The 19,519-nt window shown below is 34.7% G+C and overlaps 1 protein-coding gene across 3 annotated transcripts in view; it reads left to right on the top strand.

Annotated features, from left to right (window-relative positions):
* Positions 1–19,519, top strand: part of VMP1 (vacuole membrane protein 1) — a 78,644-nt gene that overhangs the window by 34,560 nt on the left and 24,565 nt on the right. The window lies entirely within an intron of this gene.

Here is a 19,519-nt window from a genome sequence, read left to right as displayed (position 1 = left end):
CAAACATTAGTTCTGATATCAACAACTTGTAATTATTTTTAATGCTTTTTAAATTCCAGTATCAAATTGACCCTGTGTTTACTCTGAGGTAGTATGGAAAATGTGCCCATCTTCGAATTTTATAGAAAACTGCAGATCCCAAAGTTGTTATCCTCCTAGTTTTACATGCTTAGAAGTAGAGTTAGAACCAGAACTCAGAATACCAACATCACTGGTGTATTCAAATTACTGAAACCATGTCCTTCCATAGACATATTTTTCCTGCTGTGAATAGGAAATACTCAGGAGCATACACCTAGTGAATCTTAAAGCCAGCACTCAGCCCCCAGTCCAATTTTCTGACTTCAGGATTGGTGCTCTGCTTACTGTACCAAAACATAGCGATATTTTCGTCCAGTAAATGCAATAAAATATAAAGAATGAATTTAAAATTTTTTCTTTCTCATATTTGATTTGATTTTTCCCTTTTTTATTGCCTTTTGTGCATTTTTACCAGTTTCTTTCAATTATATGGCTTATTACAGATTACAGATTTCAGTGTATGTGTGTATGATTATCCCTAGTTTTCCTCAAGTTTAGTAAAGGGGTTAAATTTATTTATTTTGCAGTTGGAGAGGGAAGAGGAAGTCTAGTTGGGGAGGGGACTGTTGCTAGTTTTTCACGTTAAAAAAATCTCAGAGAATACTAATGTTTTAATTCCGTATTCAAAGTAGAGTCCCTTGCTGTAACTTGACAAAATAAGTTTTTTGGTTTTGTTTGTGCTTGCTAACACTGAGGACTATTACTATATCCAAACAAGATCTATTATACCTCAACTATTTTGATACACTCTTGTGATACATTTTTTGTTTTGTTTTTAAGGTTTTCACAGTGCAAATTATAATAATTTAAGAGGATTTTTTGTAATTTTCTTTTTAAATCAGGTACCTTAAAAACTTTTTTATCTTAGGTTCTTTGCTTCTGTTATATTTTCCAGGTTTGCATATTTTAAATTATAAGTATTCATAATAATAAGATTGAAACATTCTGGAAGTACTATAAGTAAAAAGTGAAAACCCACACCTACTTACTCCCCAGATAGGATAATAATCCTCTAATTCTATATTGGGGTTTTTCCATATGTAACTTTTAAAAATAAAAACTAGGATCATACCATACATATTAGGCTCTAGTTTCCCCCCCCACATATAATAGACATTTGATACTGATTGTTAAGTTTGTGCTCTTACCATGACGTGACACGCTCATTGTAGACAACTGATAAATATATATATAAAAATAATCCCTCCATCCTTCCGTCTTTTTCTCTATAAATGTTTATAAGAGTGAGTCATATTCTGTTTATTGTTTTGTGACTTGTTTTGAATATAAAGTTATACAGTGAACATTTTTAAGTGTCATCAGATATTTCCTACATCTCTGCTTTTTATTAGTCTGTTTAAATACAGATGAAAAAAGAAAAAAAAACCTTAACTGGTTCATTTACCAATTTTTTACATTTAGTATATTTTTTATTTTCTTATTGATTAACATTTTTAAGGCTATCCCTTTAGTCATATGCTGCCTATATTTTTTTCCATATTATTGTGTGTTTTGTTCTACCTTTTGAATAAAGAAGTTTATATCTTTTCTTTATATCAATATCTTAGACTTTTTCTTTTGGAATAATCCCTAAAATTATCTTCCTAACCTTTATAATTATGTAGTAAGTATTCAGTTGTGTTTTCTTTTAGTATTTTAATGATTTTATTATTTTACTATTAAATCTTTAATCTATTACAATATTTTGCCTATCATATAATTAGGAATATAACTGTTTTTCAGGTAATTAGCTGTTTGTATATTCCAACACTTTTCCCAGCAATTTTAATATAGTTTTGACTTATATTTTTTATTATAAATTGTATATTATATCTTTGTAAATAGTTATTAATTGTATTTTAAAAGATATTAGGTTTTTATTTGTTTGGAAGCTATAATTTTACTGACACCTTTTTAGTTATATCTTATTGATTGTGATTTAAAAGTTCTTACAGTAATCAGTTTTCACAACAATCCAAAAGTTTACCTGACTTTGGTGTTAGAATTCCCTCATAGATACTAATCTATAAAACTCACAATTTGATAGGAGCAACAAAATATAGAAAAGTTGAGTCAACAGTGGCTAAAACAACAAATTAAGTAAAATGAACAATTATGAGTGGGTATTTGAATTTTAAGATTGCTCAGACTTACATGAAAACTGTGTTTTTTATCCCTTTGGTAGAATAAGTTTATCAGCAGGAAGAGTGAAAAAAATACTTGGCTCTCATGCTTTACCATGTGCTCTCCAACTAGATTAAAGGGTGTGTCTGCTTTACCAGGAAGTTTTTACTAGGTAACAATCCTAAAGCGAAGTGTTTGTTTAAATTCCAGTTTTGACTAAGGGTTGGATTTTGTACTGTGGATTTGGGGGAGGGGTTAGTAACACATTTATTTGAATTCTGATTCCTTATGGTACCTAGTTTATTTTCATGAGTCTGGTATTGAGAGTAGGCAGTACTTTTCCACCAAGCTGACTTCTTTTGCTCTTGGCTGTCATGTTCCCACTAGATGTCTGTGGGAGGTAGACATGAGTGAATGTAGCTTCCTGTGACCTTGAGCAATTCCAGCATCATTTGTGAAGTTAGGTCATCTGACTCCCTCCTTGCCTCCCTTATCTAGTCATTCTTTTTTTCTTTTTAATCCTCACCCAGGATATGTTTTTATTGATTTTAGGGGAAAGGCAGGGGAGAGAAGCATCGATTTGAGATGCCCTCTCCTTTCCCTTCCCACTGCTGGTTCAGACCTTAATCACTAGTTCCCTGAACATTTCCAGGGACTTCCTAATATGGCTCCTCTTTACTAGTGTTTTTTCCCCCCCTGAAAAATACCTCTGGTCATAGAACTTTGCTGCTCAAAAATCTTCCCAACCCCTGGAAATTGTCTCTTGCTTTATCTTTCTTGTGTACTTATCACTTTTTACCTTCTTTTAAAACTATTTATGGACTTTTCTTATCTCTCCTAGGAGTCTGGAAGCTCCTTAAGGGGAGGCTGCAAAAATGTGTGCATTTTTAACAATGCCTGCCTGGTCTTGCACACACTACTCAATGAGGTAGATACTTTGAATAAACTTAAGAAATACCAAGTAAGAGAGAAAATGTAGCATTACATGAAACATGTTCACTTAATATTACTCTACTGCAAAATAAAATATTAAAGTGCAGTGAACACAGAAATCATTGAGATTTAGATCATTCAGAAATATTGAACAGTTTTTGCATCTTTGAGTTTTATAGTCATCTGAGAGCAAGGGTTAAAGATAATATAGAAGGCACCATATTAAATGATTACACTTTTTAATTCACACTAAATAAAACAACATTTATAAAATTCTATACTTTAGAAACAAATGAAGGTCCTTGTGGTAGCATGTTTATTCTGCAAGCTGCATAACAAAACAAAAAAGGAAAATTAAAGGCATTAGGAATAAAAGAGTTTGAAAAATAAATTATTTGCTTGATGTATCCTAAAAGGATAGGCCAGCTGGTATTATTGACGCAATGGGGAATGAGATCATGGGGGTGACTGCGGGTTTTGTAGCTCACACAATGGAGTAGGAATGTTGTACAGATTTACTTGGAAGAATATGGGTTGAATAAGTGTGCTTTCCTAAATGCCATCTGTCCAAGTGACCTAGCTGCTTGGATTCTTTTTTACAAAATGTTAGGTTGCTGACTGTGTGAAACTGTTTCTTATTATTCCTATCAATATAGGAAATTTAAGAATTAAGTCAAATAAAAAATTGAGCCCTGACCAGGGGCTCAGTTGGTTGGAGCATCATCCCATACACCAAAAGGTTGAGGGTTCAATGCCTGGTCAGGGCACATACCTAGGTTGCGAGTTTGATCCCCAGTCAGGGTACGTACAGGAGTCAACCAATCGATGTTTCTCTCTTACATCAATGTTTCTCTCTCTCTCTCTCTTTTTCTAAAAATCTATAAACATATCAAGTGAGGATAGAATAAAGAAAAGAGATTTAAAAAATTTTTAAACTTCATCTTTTCAAAAATGCAAGTTTTCCCTCCATATTTATATTGACTAGCTTGTCTTTCTCTTGAGTATAATTCATGAGTCTAGGTTAAGTATTTCCTCAAAGGCTATTTTATAGTTTCTGGGTTTCATCTTATTTTAAGGGAACATTTTTTAGCTTCTCTTTAGACTTGCAGTATTTATTTATTTATTTATTGTTAATCCTCACCCGAGGATATTTTATTTTTCCATTGATGTTTTTAGAGAGAGCGGAAGGGAGAGAGGAGGGGGGGAGAGAGAGAAGGAAAGAGAGAAGGAGAGAGAAACACCGGTGTGAGAGACACATTGACTGGTTGCCTTCCACATACACCGCAGTGTGGGCTGGAATTGAACCTGCAACCCAGGTACAGGCTCTTGCTCAGGAATTGAACCCAAGACCCTTTGGTGAGAGGGCTGACACTCTAACCACACAGGCCAGGGCTAGGGCTGTGATATTTAAATTAATTAAAACTTGTGCCCTGGCTGGGCGGCTTAGTTGGTTAGAGCTTTGTCCTATACCCCAGAAGGTTGCAGGTTCAATCCCCGGTCTGGGCAAGTACAGGAGGCAACCAATGGATGTTTCTCTCTCACATAGTCATTTCTCTCTCTCTCCCTCCCTCCCTCTCTAAAAATCAGTAAAGACATATTCTTGGTTGAGGATTAAATAATAATAATAATTAAAACATGCCATTTGTCTAATTTTTTGAAGCTAAATTCCCCAAATTAAGTTTAAATACTAATATCTTTTAGCTTACTAGTTTGTATTAAATATATTTAGAGCTCCAAAACTTTTTAGCTTATTAGAATTTTTATTCTGTGTAGAAATTTCAAGTTATTTACATTATTTTATTAGTGAAAAAAATTAACACCCAAAAAAGTTCATCCATTGGTAATGGTAGCTCTCATTCTTATGGCTGGTGCATTTTCTTTTTATGCATTACCCGGTGAACATCCCCCTAGTACAAGGGGATAATTAAAGGTTCTTTTGACGTCCTTTTGATGATAGAATATGTGTTTGATCATTTGAGTTTAGAGACTATGGGAAAGCATTTAATAATGATTATTTATATACTTGCTTAAGTGCTTCAGTGTTCCTTTGATGCTATTCTCTGTTGAGCACATTTTCCTATGAAGTGTTCGTAGCTGCCCACACCATGTCAATGCCTGCTGGTTTTTCCCCTTGTGAAGTATCTGTTCCTTTACATACAGAGATTTATGAAAGAGTACACGATGTGGATGATCTGAAACCCACCGGGACACATTCTCATATAATTTAGTCCCATTTGAACACTCAGGGTGTCCGTTGTTGCTGGGACCTGTTTTTGACTCTGTTGAACCTTCTTGGGCTGTGGTTTGTCTGGCCATCACATGACTTCTCTGAAAATTCCCCCTCCCCTTCATTTCCAGTAAACTGTTTGAGTAGGAGTGAGTCAGAGTGAAACCAGCTTCCCTGTAACCACAGGGCTTGGTAGAGAATTTGTCAGCGTGGACTCTAGAGGGTTTGCATTGAGCTTTGCTATGGTTTGTGTTGCGTCAGGGGTTCCACAGAAAAGCTTCCTGCTCTCATGATCTCTTGCTTGTTTGCAAAGAGTTAAACTGATAAACTTTGCCGTAATGAACCTTAGAGACACGTTAAAGACATTTCTTTATTATTTAAAGGCCAAGGCTTATTGTAGTTTCTCTTTTCAGAATCAACCAACCACACCCAACAACATTTAGTTTTTGAAAAGGCAGACCTTGTCTTTCAGAGCTGGCTCATGATTTTACCACAAAGCACCATCAAGATTAGGCAATTTTCAGTGGTCTCTTTTGAAGGATTCTGTTGCAGGATATTGCGACTGACTAGCGGAGTTAGCTTTGCTACATGAAAAATCACTTACTTGCACTTGGTTCACCAAGAAAAGGTAGCACCTAAAGTAGTTCTCTAGTACTCCATAAAAGAAGCCGTAGGCTTGAGTCTGCAGGAGCTGAACAGGGCTGCTGAGGACAGGACATTGTGGACATCACTCATTCGTAGGGTAGCCGGGAGTCAGAACCTACTCAGTGGCATGCAACACAGTTGTAGTCTCTAAACACACTTAGCATGATTTATGGTGGAATTCTTAGTGCCTCATTTTATTTCCTTTCTCAGGAAACTTTTACTTTATTTAAACTCTTCTCACCACCCCACTCCCAGACTTTTAATCTTTCTTCGTTTTCTGACTCTTCTCTATTCCTTTAACCCATTCTTACACTAGTATTAACTGAACAGGAAAGTGAGCTATCACTTGATGCAAGCTACTGAATGAATGGTGTCTAGGAAATTGTCTATTCATTGTGCATTCCTGAATCCGTTTGGTTTGGTTTAGTTTTTTTGTTAATGCTCACCCGAGGATATTTTTTCCACTGATTTTTAGGGGGGGGGGGGGGGGGGAGAAACACCAATTGGTTGCTTCCCACATGTGCCCCGACTGGGGCTGGGGATCGAACCTGCACCCAGGTATGTGTCCTTAACCAGGAATCAAACCCTCAACCCTTCAGTGTGCGGGATGGCCCTCAAACCACTGAGCTGTACTGGCCAGGGATGAATCCATTTGTTTTTACATGTGTGTGTCTATATTTATCCATGTCATCCCAGCAGACTTTTATTTAAAAAATAAATTTGGGGGGAAATTAAAATAATAAATAAATAAATTTAATGAGTACTTTTAAATCCAACCTTCTAAAAATCATTTTTATTCTGCTTTTTTTTGTAACAAAATAAATTTAGATGAAAGAACATGGTAAAAATTTTGAGCTAGTTATTTCTCACAGGAAAGAATAGAGTAATGGAGTTTTAAAATTGTTTATATTCTGGCAATGTGCACTAACTCTCAGTGATCAAATTAAAATAGAAAAAAATCATTTTGATGAAAACGTGATTCTAATTGAAATAAGATGATTTTAAAATGAAAAAAGAAAGGTTATATAGCCTGGTCTTTAACAAAGCACAGTAGTTAGTAAATGTTTGGTTTTCTTGTTAGTTTGCTTTGGCATTGGAATAGAATATAGTTTTGGTTTATGTCTGTTTTTTTCTTTTCATTTGCACACCTGCTTACAGATATGGGGGAAACATAAGCAAGGGGTAAGGATCAGGTTACCTTTGTTAAACTAATTTAAAGATTTTTTTCAGGTTTATGTTTCAAACATCTTTTGCAAAATGCCTTTAGAAAGGCCCCTTTCATTGAAACTAAGACCAACAGACTGTGTATGCTGTGATTTTGCTCATGAGTTTGCAAATCAGTTAACACACTAAATACAAACCCACATTCTCTTGTAACTGCTGAGTGCTCCCAGGGGTCCTGGCCCAGGATCAGAGTTTCCTGTAAGATGCAGATGGCAGGATTACCGTTGTGCTCATTTCATATTACAAAAGGTGTTTTTGTTCCTAATTAACCGGGGTGTGTGGTTTGTCATAATAGATCTGTAGTTCTCTTGCTGAATTATTTAAGGAAATTTCTTTTGGTAGAGTGTTCTTCCCATTTTCCTGTCTTGGTCCTCACGAGGTAAAAGCCTGAGCTGTCACCCTTTTAAACGAAAGCTGTATGTTGCGGTCTCAGGAAGTGGGCATGGTCAGTAACCCAGAGCTCCCCTCAAAAGGAGGCGTGTACTCTAGGCTCCTTGTCCCTTTCCCCGATACGGATCTGCATCAATTTATTTATCAAAACCTGTAAAAACATGTATTTTTACTACTTCTTGGGGTAACAACTTCAGAAAATTCATAGCCTATTATCTAAGCACATAGCAGTGCTTCCGTTTGTTTAAATTTGCCTCTCACTTCGTACTGTAAGATTGTTTAACACTCTGTAGATTTCAGTTGGTGGCCTTTTCAGCCTTTCTAGAGAAGGTAACTGTTTACTTTTTATATCTAACAGCCCCCTGAACACTTTGAGCACTTTAATATTTTTTCAGAAATCTATTCCTAACTCTTTTATCATTTTCCTTTCATGAAGTTATCAAAGCTGCACGTGAGCCCGGCTGGCGTGGCTCAGTGGTTGAAAATCGACCTTGGATCCAGGAGAACACCGTTCGATTCCTGGTCAGGGCACATGCGTGGGTTGCGGGCTTGATCCCGGTAGGGGGCGTGCAGGAGGCAGCCGATCAATGACTCTCTTATTATTGATGTTTCTGTTTCTCTCTCACCCTCTCCCATTTCTCTCTCTGAAATCAATAAAGACATATTTTTAAAATAAAAAACAAAACTGCACGTGATTTTCCAGGGGCAGCTACAGTACTACATTCACGTTTTTCACATTTCTACAACTACAGTCCTATTTTGCTAATGTTTTTAATAAATTGTTTACTTCAATAAACTGTGTACTTGGGAAACTACTTCCATTTCCCTTTTCTTTGTTCATATCGTAAAACTTCTAAAACTCATCGTTTTATATTTAAGTAAGTTTTCCCTAAGTGTGTTATTTTACTCTTGTCCACATTGAAATTTACCTGCCATTTTCTTCTTACTTGCTTAAGTTTACATAATTTTTCAATTTATTGTCATACATTTGACACTTCTGATTTGAATTGTGGATTTAGAACTTAAACTCTCCGTCCACTCCTTTTTCTAGGGATATCTGTAAATTTTTTAAGTAGAGTTGGTTCTGTCCTGGGAAATAAGTTCACTACTTACATTTCTCGTAGTAGAGAAGATCCCATTTATCTTTAGCCTTTGTGTTCAGTCTCTTAAGTTTCCTGTCCCCGACAGTTTCATAAATCCCATACTGACTCAGTGTTCATAGCTTTGGACTATTTTTGTTATCTTATGTACGTAGCAGATTGTCATACTTTTTGCTTTTTAGATTCCAGTCTGAATATGGAAATGAATGCTATTTATTACTTACTCGTAACCAAAATACAATCAGTTATAAAGTGTTAAAAATGAGATGGGATCCTCCCCACCCCCAGCATCAACTGAGATTTGGTAAATGCCCTTTCTGGTGAGACATGAGGAGATCACATGAGATAACTGGCTTCACACAGGGAAAAAAGAGAAGAAAAGATTTCATTACTGTGTATGTCATCGCTAATAAATCTTGTATACTCAGACATTTTCCCTGAGTGTCTAGAGCACTGCTGTTCTTGGGCTACGGTGTCTGATCTCATTTTCAAGTAGAGGCTAGGCAGGCACTGAGAGGCATGGATCCTGCCTGCCTGCCTGCCTGCCTGCCAAGAATTACCATTAGGTTTCTTTTCAACAGGGAGAGAGAGACAGAGGGAAAGGAAGGAGCAGATACTGGCCAATTTTAATGCTGATAACTTGAACTTTAATTCTAATTTGCCTGGACTGTAAAGCGGAAGAAAGCTCTGTATGCTTATCTGAACTTCCAAAAAATACTTCTCTATTTTTTTTATCTAAAAATGTCAACAGATACTGGTGGTCAGCCCTGAGAAAGCCTCCTAAAACCTTACTCCTTCCATATCTTCTTTCCTTCTAGGCTACCCAAGAGATACTTTATGTTTAATAGATTATTTGTGAGTTTTCAGATTAGTGGTGAGATGACCATTACAGGTATAAGTAACTAAAAAATTTCCTCTTATTTTCTGGAGACAAGAATATGTTCATTAAGAACTAGAATTTAGGAACATTTTGTAAAGTATATGATTATCTGACCATTATGCTGTATACCTGAAACTAATACAAAATAATATTGAATGTAAACTGTAATTGAAAAAAATTTGGCGGGGGGAGAACTAGCATTTGGGAGTAGTAAGCTCATCCATTTCTACCCTCTTGTGATGGAGAGTTTAGTACACCAATTGGCAGATTTGATAAACTTGCCATTCTTAATGCATTTCCTTCCTTCCCTCCTTCCTTCTTTATAGCTCTCTTCATTCCTTGATATTAAAATGTTGCTTTTCTCTTTTTGATATTAGAAACAAAACAAAACCCTTTCACCCCCTGCATTGTGAGATTGCAGTAGAACTGAGCTCATCATCATGTCTGACTCAGAATTCGGACAAGACGCTTTTTATTTCATTGGCTCTCAGCCCTTTTCATCTTTTGACAGTTAGTAAGTAATACAGCCTCTACACAGTTTTGTCCCATAATCAATTTTGTCTCTTATTAATCATGAAGGTAGGCATTATCACCATCTTATAGAAAAGACGGAGAAACTGTGGCTAGAGAAGTTTGAAGACAGTGTAATCGGAGCTCTGTCATTTCGATGTGACAAGAACTCTGTGGAACGGTGTTTGTATTGTTTCTGTAAGCACGTTTCGCCCTTTTTGTATTTCGTGCTCTCCTTTGCATTGTAGGTTTCCTGAGTTGTCCATCATTTCTTTCCCAACTGCACCCGCCGCTCTCGTACACACGCTAGATTATTTCTCTCTCAGGGGAAAAAACTGATTGGAACTCGCTTTCACTAGATTCTTAGCTTGTCTTGTTCCCTGGCCCCCTGTAGGGTTTGATCAAATGTCGCCTTTTCTGTGGGACCTTCTCTCACCATCCTATCTAAAATTGCACCGTCCCCGCCGTCCCATTCTGTAGTTTTCTCTCCTTCCACTGAAACGTGAGCTGTGTGAGGGCCAGGCTGTCGCCAGGTTGACTCAGTGTTGTGTCCCCTGCTCCTGCGGTAGTGTTTGGCGTGTATGAACACTTGACAGACATTTACTGAGTGAGTGAGTGACTGGACCACTGGGTCCTCATCTTTGTATTTTTATCATCTTGCATGTAGTAGTTACCTGCTTTATTTGGTTTAACTTAATAGCTTTTAAATAAGAATTGTAGTTTTTGGAAAGATCTAATTTTGTCTTCTGAAATTCTGGAAACAAAACAAATAAATTGGTTTTTCGTAACTTAACAATTAAAATACTTAAAAGCTTTTCTTTTCCTCTTGTTTGTATGTTTGAATTTATTTAATCATCACATGTTTGACGTATCAAAGCTGCTAACTACCACAACACACTCGTTAGAACCATCAGTAGCAGAGGAAAATCCTTTAGGTCTTTTTCAGTTGAGATTTATTATTAATTGGCAATGTGGAAGCAATATTAAGAGTAATCTGTGCTACAACCACTGTTGGAAAATGTTTGGCACTGTCTACTAAAGTCAAATTTACACATACCCTGTGACATAGCAGTTCCATATGAAAAGTTATGCCCAACCAAAAGACATGCCACAGGACTTGTACAAGAATGTTCATAGCAGCAATATTCATGATAGCCCCAAACTGGAAACAACCCTAATGTTCACCCAGTAGTAGAGCAGATAAACTGTGGCATAGTCATGCGACAGAATGCTAGACAGCAACAGCAAGAAAGTCATCATTGCTCCTTCAGTAGCATGGGTGAATGACACGGACACAGTGTGGAGCTACAGAAGCCAGACGTAAAGAGGACCTACTGTTTAATTCCATTTATGTAAAGTTCAAAAATAGGCAAGCTACACTGTGGTGATACAAGCCAATGATAGTGTTTATTTTGGGGGAAGGATAATTACTAGGAGTGCCACCAGTGGGGTTTCTGGAGTTCTGGTGATGTTCTATATCTGGATCTTGGTGGTAGTTACATGGGTGTGTTCATTGTAAAATTTCATCAAGCTGTATATTTAGATTTGTATACCTTACTGTATATCCATTGTGCCTCAGTTAAAAGAATATTTTTACCACCCTCCTCCCCCTCCAGAGTAAGTTTTATAACGAATACAACAGTACATGCAGACATCCATTTAATCCTGATTTTGACCCAGATACAGCTGATAGCTTCATATTTTGAGCACAACTCTCTGAAATATGTGTTGTTCACAGATTATGTATTCCTTATGTATATTTTTATGTGAAGAATCGTACTGATCATTATTACATAATTTTTGAAAGGGTTAATGTGGAAGAAGTGCCGTAGAACCTACTGCAGGCACAACTGCCTTGAGGTCAGTGACCTTGGGCCCTTTATTTTTACTGTACCGCATAATGCAGAATACATTGATTATACTGCACAATGCAGAGCCCATGCATGTGTAACCGAAAAATATGTTTCATGAAACAGTATTTACTTCTATCACATATATTGATGTCACATTTTTATCCTATTCATTAAAAAGCGTGCTATTTGTGAGCTGAGTTTTCACAATATGCAGTCTAATAAAACTGCATTAAATAGTTGAAATGTATGAATATGAACAGGAACAAAATCTGAATTTTCTTTCCAGGTTTCTAGATAGTTAGTTTTTTTAGTACTTATTAAATTTAGCTAGCTGCCAAATAAATGTTTCTTACTGTGTCAGGGAATATGCACAATTGTCTTTGCTTATGGTCATTTTTAAACATGCCTTATTGCTTTTGACTGATGTAAGATCTGATTTTTATGTTATATTTTTGAAGGGGAAAAGATGGTCTTTATTTTATGTTCTTTCTAACTTATTTTTTATTGAGGTAACGTTGGTTAATCACCTTATATAAGTTTTAGGTGCACAGCATTATAATTTGATTTCTGTATGCACTATAGCATGCTCACACCAAAAATCCGTTTTTCCTCCATCACCGTATATCTAAACTGCTTTACCCATTTTGCCTCCCCTCCCTTTCCCCTCTGGTAGCCACAGTTTGCTGTCTGTATCTGTGAGTTTGCTTTTGTCAGTTTGTTTAGTTATTACATTTTACTTTTATATCTCACGTGAGTGAGTCACAGTTTCTGTCCTTCATCAGACTTACCTCACTTACCAAAATGCTCCCTCCCTGCCCTCCGTGTGTCACAGACGGCAGTACTTTCTTCCTCAGGACAGGGAGGTTTTCAGCCATTATTTCTTCAAATAATTTTTCTTCCCCATTCTCTCCCTTTGTTTCTGGGATTCCTATAATGTAACTATATGTTCCCTTGGTGTTGTCCCATAATGTCTCTTAAGCTGTCTTCACTCATTTTCATTCTTTTTTCTTTTTGCTCCTCTGATGGGAGGATTTGTACTGCCCTGTCTTCATGCTTGCTGGTTCTTTCTTCTGCTTTATCTAGTCTACTGTTGAACCCTCTATTGAGTTTTCCAGTTCAGTCATTGTAGTCTTCACCTCTATGACTTCTGTATGGGACTTTTTAATATTTTCTCTTTCTGTGGAAATTCTCACTTCATGTGTGCTTTGTTCTCCTGCCCTTGGTGAGCATTATTTTGAACTCTAAGGTAAATCACTTAGCTTCATTTCATTAAGGTCTTTATCTGCGGCTTGATCTTGTTTTTTCCTTTAGAACATATTCCCTTGTTTCTTCATTTTCTGTGACTGCTCTCTGTGTTAGTTTCTATGCATTGGATAAACCAGCCACTTCTCCCACTCTTCAGGAGTAGCCTCCTTTAGGAGATAAACCTTGTCATTCAACCCCGCCCTAGCTCTTGGTTGTCTCTCAATCCTTTGTGATTGTCTATTGTCTTTGTTCTTAGTGTCTCCCAGTAGTTGAGGCTGTGCTGAGACCTGTCAGTTTCCCAAAGGGGAGTAGCTTACTCAGCATATAGATACAGTCTGATTGGAAGATGGACCTTCAGGCAGCAAATTTTAAAGAAGCAAAGATAACCCTTCTGGGGAAAGACTGGAATATGGACATTTCTGTTTGCTCTCTCTGCACTGAGCCCTGGGGGAATAGTCAACGAAGAACTGTTTTTCTATTTGCTACCATCCCTTGAACCCATGAACACAAGCCTCACTGGCCACCAAAGTCAGGCTATCAAAGGATATGTCTGTCCTCTGAGTGGTAGCCACAAAAAGCTGAGCATCAGACTAAAATTACTCAGCTTGTTTCTGGATTTCTTTTAGAGGTAATTGTTCAATATGCAGCTGTAGATTGTTTGTCCATGGGAAAAAGTGAATTCATGATCCTCCTATGTCACCTTCTTGACTCAGAGCTCTGTAATCTCTTCTTAAAACTTGTAAATCTCTATAATCTATTCAGAATAAAATTTCTTTGCTTTGGTTTTTGGAATTGTGTTAATGGGATATATTCTATTTATACAGTTTTAGAATTTTGCCCTAACTTTTAATTTATTTAAATTCCAATGATCATCTCTGATTTAATAATGTAAAAGCCATAAATTAAATATTAAAACATTTCATTTTCAGAAAAAGTTACACAACCCTGTTCTGATTACTATTTTTTGGTAAATGTGTGTGCATTTTGTAATCCAGCATCCTATCTGTACTAACTTTAAAATTTATTAACTACTTCCTACTGTCACAATCACTTTATCTTATCAAGTTAATATCCCTATTTTTTCTTTTTATCCTAGAGTTTATTTCCTGATAGTCTTCATCTCATAAGTGTGTTTGAGTCCATTAGAATTCAAAAACAGAATAGGTGATGTGTAACTCTTTTGAAAACTTTCTTCAAAAGTGTTTTATTTACTTTGAATTGAGTGACTTAATGCTCTATATTTTTATATGAAAATAACTCATAAAGAGCCCTGATAATGGGTAGAAAAATTGCAATTAAGACACATTTTAGCCTGTTTTTAAGAGGAGAAAGATTTAAAGATTATGAGTTATGTTTCATTGCACTTTCCATGAAGTTGAAAATTATTCTACCCTTTAATTGTGTTATTTACTATGTGGAATATGATTTCATTGAAGAAAATAATTACATGGTTATTGGGATCTTAATAACAAGTTAATATTTCAGAGTGATTGTCAGCGATGCTGAAACAGCTTATAACATTAAGTCATTATTACTATTTAGCTCCATTTCTGGTTAACAGAGTTATACTTGCTTGCCACAACATAATTGTCTAGGACACACTAACAAGTTGTTTTAGATAGCAAAAGAACATCACAAATACAGTATATTTTAACATAAATTTCCCTTTTACAAAGGTAATTATTATTGCAACAGTTGCTCTGTGGTTTTTAATGTTGACTGTGGAGCCACTTTCAATACCAATCCCAAGAAGAACATTTCAGCAGTTTTAACATTTAATGAGTTAAGAAGGCAGATAATGGTAACTGAATAGTTACCATTACATTGATGGTAATAGGTCAACTCAAACTAACATAAGCTATTAACCAAATACATATTTATCTCCAGTAATATTGCATTCACTTAACATGTATAGGGATTTTCTGTTACTTTTAAAGAGATCTTGAAATTTCATGTGGTCACTTATGAAAATGAAATAGATTACTGTTGCCATTTGAAGATAAATATTTTATATATTTAGATCCAATTTGGCGTCTTTAGAGTCAAAGATTAATATTTTGCAAGCTGATTATGATTAGCAATACAGTTTCTCTTCTCCTTTCATCATGAATATATATTTCTTAGGAAAGGGAAAGGTGAAGTAAAAGTAGTGCAGATTATTCATACTTGAAGGATTTGTATGGTTATTCTTTTTTATTATTAATAATAATAACAGTAATAACCCCTGACATCTCAGTGGTAAGAACTTAGCTTTTCTTCACCTGTCTTGTAGTCAATGGGAAGTTCTCCTTGCGTCTCATTCCCCCTCTCAGAAGCGTGAATGGACCTATGCAGCCACTGTCGGGGGTGGGAAAGGCCATTTTATTTACTTGTATTCTGTTTATTAACTTTTACAGAGCGGAAACTGATACGTGATAACTAATTGTAAATGCATGGTATTTATTCAGGTAGAACTAGAGAATGAAACTTTCCCCTTAGGCACTTAAATTGTGAAATAGGTAAACATTAGGAAATGTGAACCCAGAGAAATGAAACTATTTAAAGGAATTTGGCTTTAGTTGTACAGATTTTTTTAAATGAAGAATAACAATTGAGGAAGTAATCAGATTACACTTACTACAGTGTTCCCACAAACACACCAAAACCATTAAAATGAAATACTAGTTTTCTTTCATATTTAATTTGAATAGAATACCTAACATACTAATTTGTTAAATGTTTTATTTAAAATACTGTTATTTATTATTGGTGCATCCTTTTCCTTGGTTTATTTATCTTATTTGATGGCCTAAAAAGAATAGCAAATTTTGTTTGAAATGCTTCTTTTAAATTTAACGAAAGAGGAGTTTTTTGCTGGTTTTGGGTGTGTGTGTGTGTTTATTTGGATTTATTGTCAAACAGTATACTCACAGTACAATTTTCTATTTTAAAGCAGGTGGAAATGTAAATATTTTAATGCTTAGACAGTGTTACTTTAAAATCAGCATGTTAAGAAAGCTGTCAAGTTATGCAGATAATGAAAAAGTACCAAGTTGTTTAAAAAAAATAAAGAAGTTTTAAAACTACAGAGCAACAAACAAGGAAAGTACAACTACATGTAAAATATTTTAGACAATAGAAGAATGGTGTTTTCAATAAATTATATTAATAAGCCTCTAAGCCCATATCTGTAAGTTTTGAATATATGGCTTTAAAGTGAAGTAAGTTTAAAATAAAAACAAAATATGGTTGTGTTTATGAAATCTAAACATGAGTTCTTTTACTCATTGTAAAATATTTTAGATTTCGTTTAAGTACTAATACAATGATTCCCTGAGTTTGCTTGAATTACACTGGCAAGGAAAAACATCAAGAAAATACTTCCTCAGGCTGCATATTCTGCTACTGTTGGTTTCTTATAAAGAAAAGAACTGTGCACACTTCATATTAGTTTAACTTAAATAAATGTTTATGGGTGGTTTAAAGTATAAATGTAATTTTAATTCTAAGAATATTGTGAAAGACTTGGAAAATAAATTATAGGAACCGAAAGTAGCATGGTCACTGTGTACGTGTGTGTTAAGCACATAATGAAATTTATGAAATCCATTTTCAGTACATGATTTTCAGATTTTTAAAAAGTATAAACTCCCCATTAAAAAGGCACTTAACTTGTTTCCCTTGTAAGATATGCCAGCTAAAAATTAATTTTTTAAAAGAAAAAGGTTAAGGGAAGTTTCTACTTCACTTATTTAGATAGGGTAGTTCTTTCCCCTCAAATAAAAATTCTTGAAGCTCTGTTAAGAATAATTGATGATGGGCACCCAGGCATCTGAAAGAACAAAGAGTCTATTTTCCTTTGTTCTTGGCTAATTTCTTTTGAGTAAAGAGATTTTGCCTCAAAGGGATAAAATAAAATATCTCCTTACTTTCAGGATGGTTTTTAAAACATGATTTCTTGAACTTCTGTAGGCTTAAATGTTTTTATTATTTTGTGTATTAGGTGATCTGCATAATGTTTAATCATTTTTATATAAACACACCTATTTTTCAATTTAAATATGTGCGTGTATGAAAAATACCATCAGTGTAACATGATGGCACTACCATAGTCACGAGGTTTAAATAAATTAAGATTCTAAAGCCTTGAAATTAAGATAAAAAGAAAAGGGATGCCTATTATATGTTAACTGTAATTGAAAATTTTTTTAAAAAAAGGAAACAAGACACCAAACCTTCTAAACACTGTTGATCTTGTCTATACAATTTTATGCAAAACTTTAATTTTTTATAATTTTATATACTGAAGAGTATATAAATCCTGTGATAGAAAAATGTTCCCATGTATATCTGACTTGGAAAATACACTTATAAAAAGTATGTTGTCTTTAAAATAAAATGTGTATAGCTTTTTTTTCTTTTTCTTAGCAATTGAGTACCATCTTTCCTCTTATTAGAGTGGATTTCCTGTGAAGATATTAAGGGCTATAAAAGGAGGCATTTTCCTGAATTTATATTTTTAGCTCTTAGGCTACATTAATGAAATTTTCATAACTAATTCATAACCTAATAGTATTGTTTGGTGTTTTAAAAACCCAAAACATTTCTTTTCATTATGGTTTATTGGTTTTTATTTAGTGCTTCTAATAAATGACAAAGTTAGTATTTTGGACTCTGTAAATTATTCAAAATAAATAGAAGTGTAATTTGTCTTTAAATATGTTATTTGTAAAACTGATTTTATTATATATTCTTAAACAGTTTTTAAATCAATAAAAATCAATATTTCACTCTTAATGCCACAGTTGTTAATTTAAGAAAAAAATTAAATATTTAGTTAGAAATCTGAATGAAATGGCAAATGCCCTTTACTGCAGTAGTTCAGTTGTTTAAAAATATTAAATCTGATATAATAACTTATTGAAAAAATAAGGTTAACTCCTAAAAGAAAAATTCTCTCTTTGGAAGTAAATTGTAAAATTACAGAATTGCACTGTAGAATTTAGTTAATGACTAACCCTGATAGCCTATCTTCTTGAACTTGAAAGTGGTTATATTGACTGATAATATCTTTTAAAATACATATACTTTATTGACTTAATTCCTTTGACTTTCTCACCATCCTCAACAAGTGAGGAGGAGGAACATATTATTATTTTTTAAATTTTAACATTTCATATTGTGGTAATTTGATAAGGGTATACTACATATTATTTGTTAAAGGTGTTTGTTTTTTTAAGTAGAAATACACAACTTCTGTTGTGGATTAGAGAAGTGCTTTAAATCCTGTTCTGATTCTGTGAAGGAACCTCCTACTTTTTTATATTCTGACCTTTCTATAAGATTGTTGCCTATTAAGAGTATTGAACTAAAGAGAGAGGAAGAGATTCTATGATGTGAACACTTTTTAAAAAGACACTTACACATTAACTAATATTTCTTATCGTGCCAATTATTTCCATTGAAATTTTGATTGGAGTATATGCCATTTCACAGTCAGAAAAGAATGATAGTCAAATTTCAGATTGGTATTTTTAAGAAAAAATATATACATATAGAGGGTCTTCCCCCAAAAATGTATACACACACCCTGAATAATTATAAAGGAAGGCTTTATTAAAATACATTTTATTTTCAAAATTGAGCTATCAGCTGTTACAGTGTGTATACATTTTGGGGGGACACCCCGTATATAATTGTAGCATCAACATGTTGGAAGAAGAAAGTTGTGGAAATAAACTAGCCAGCCAAATGCATGTTTCAGCAGCAGAAGTGGCGATAGAGAAGCAGAAAGAGCACTGATTTCAGAGTCTAAAACTAGCACACGCTGTGCAGGTGTAGGATGTTACTTTGCTTTTGGGGGTGATGAATGCCTCGTCGATGCCTCATAACTGTTTTTTCGGTCTTCTGGCTAGTGGTCAGCACAGGTGTCTTCATTGGCTATCTTGAAAAATCCAATGATTTCTAACCTGATGTTAATTAGGGAGTGAGTCTGGCGAGTTGTAGAAGGAAAGAGAAATAAGTAGATGCGATAGGCCAGGATTTCTGAAAGAATGAGTTGGTTCCTGGTTAGTTTATAGCATTTTGTTCATCCCTAGATAATCCAGAGAGGATCCAAAAACTAAAGTCACAGTGTTTTGGCTTACTCTTGAAATCTGGTACAAGTTTATCATTAAGGATGTAATTAATGTTCTATCAAGATTTTATTTGCACGTTTTCCAGTGCAACCTGTAATTTTTAGAAGTAATTCATCATATTAAATGAATCAGTGCTTTCAGATCTTGAGATATTTAATATTATAAACTCGATAAACAGTCATCTTCCCTTC

Source organism: Miniopterus natalensis, chromosome 17 (genome assembly GCF_054644295.1).
Source record: "Miniopterus natalensis isolate mMinNat1 chromosome 17, mMinNat1.hap1, whole genome shotgun sequence".
Classification (NCBI taxonomy): domain Eukaryota; kingdom Metazoa; phylum Chordata; class Mammalia; order Chiroptera; family Miniopteridae; genus Miniopterus; species Miniopterus natalensis.
This window is presented reverse-complemented; position numbering and strand designations above follow the sequence as displayed.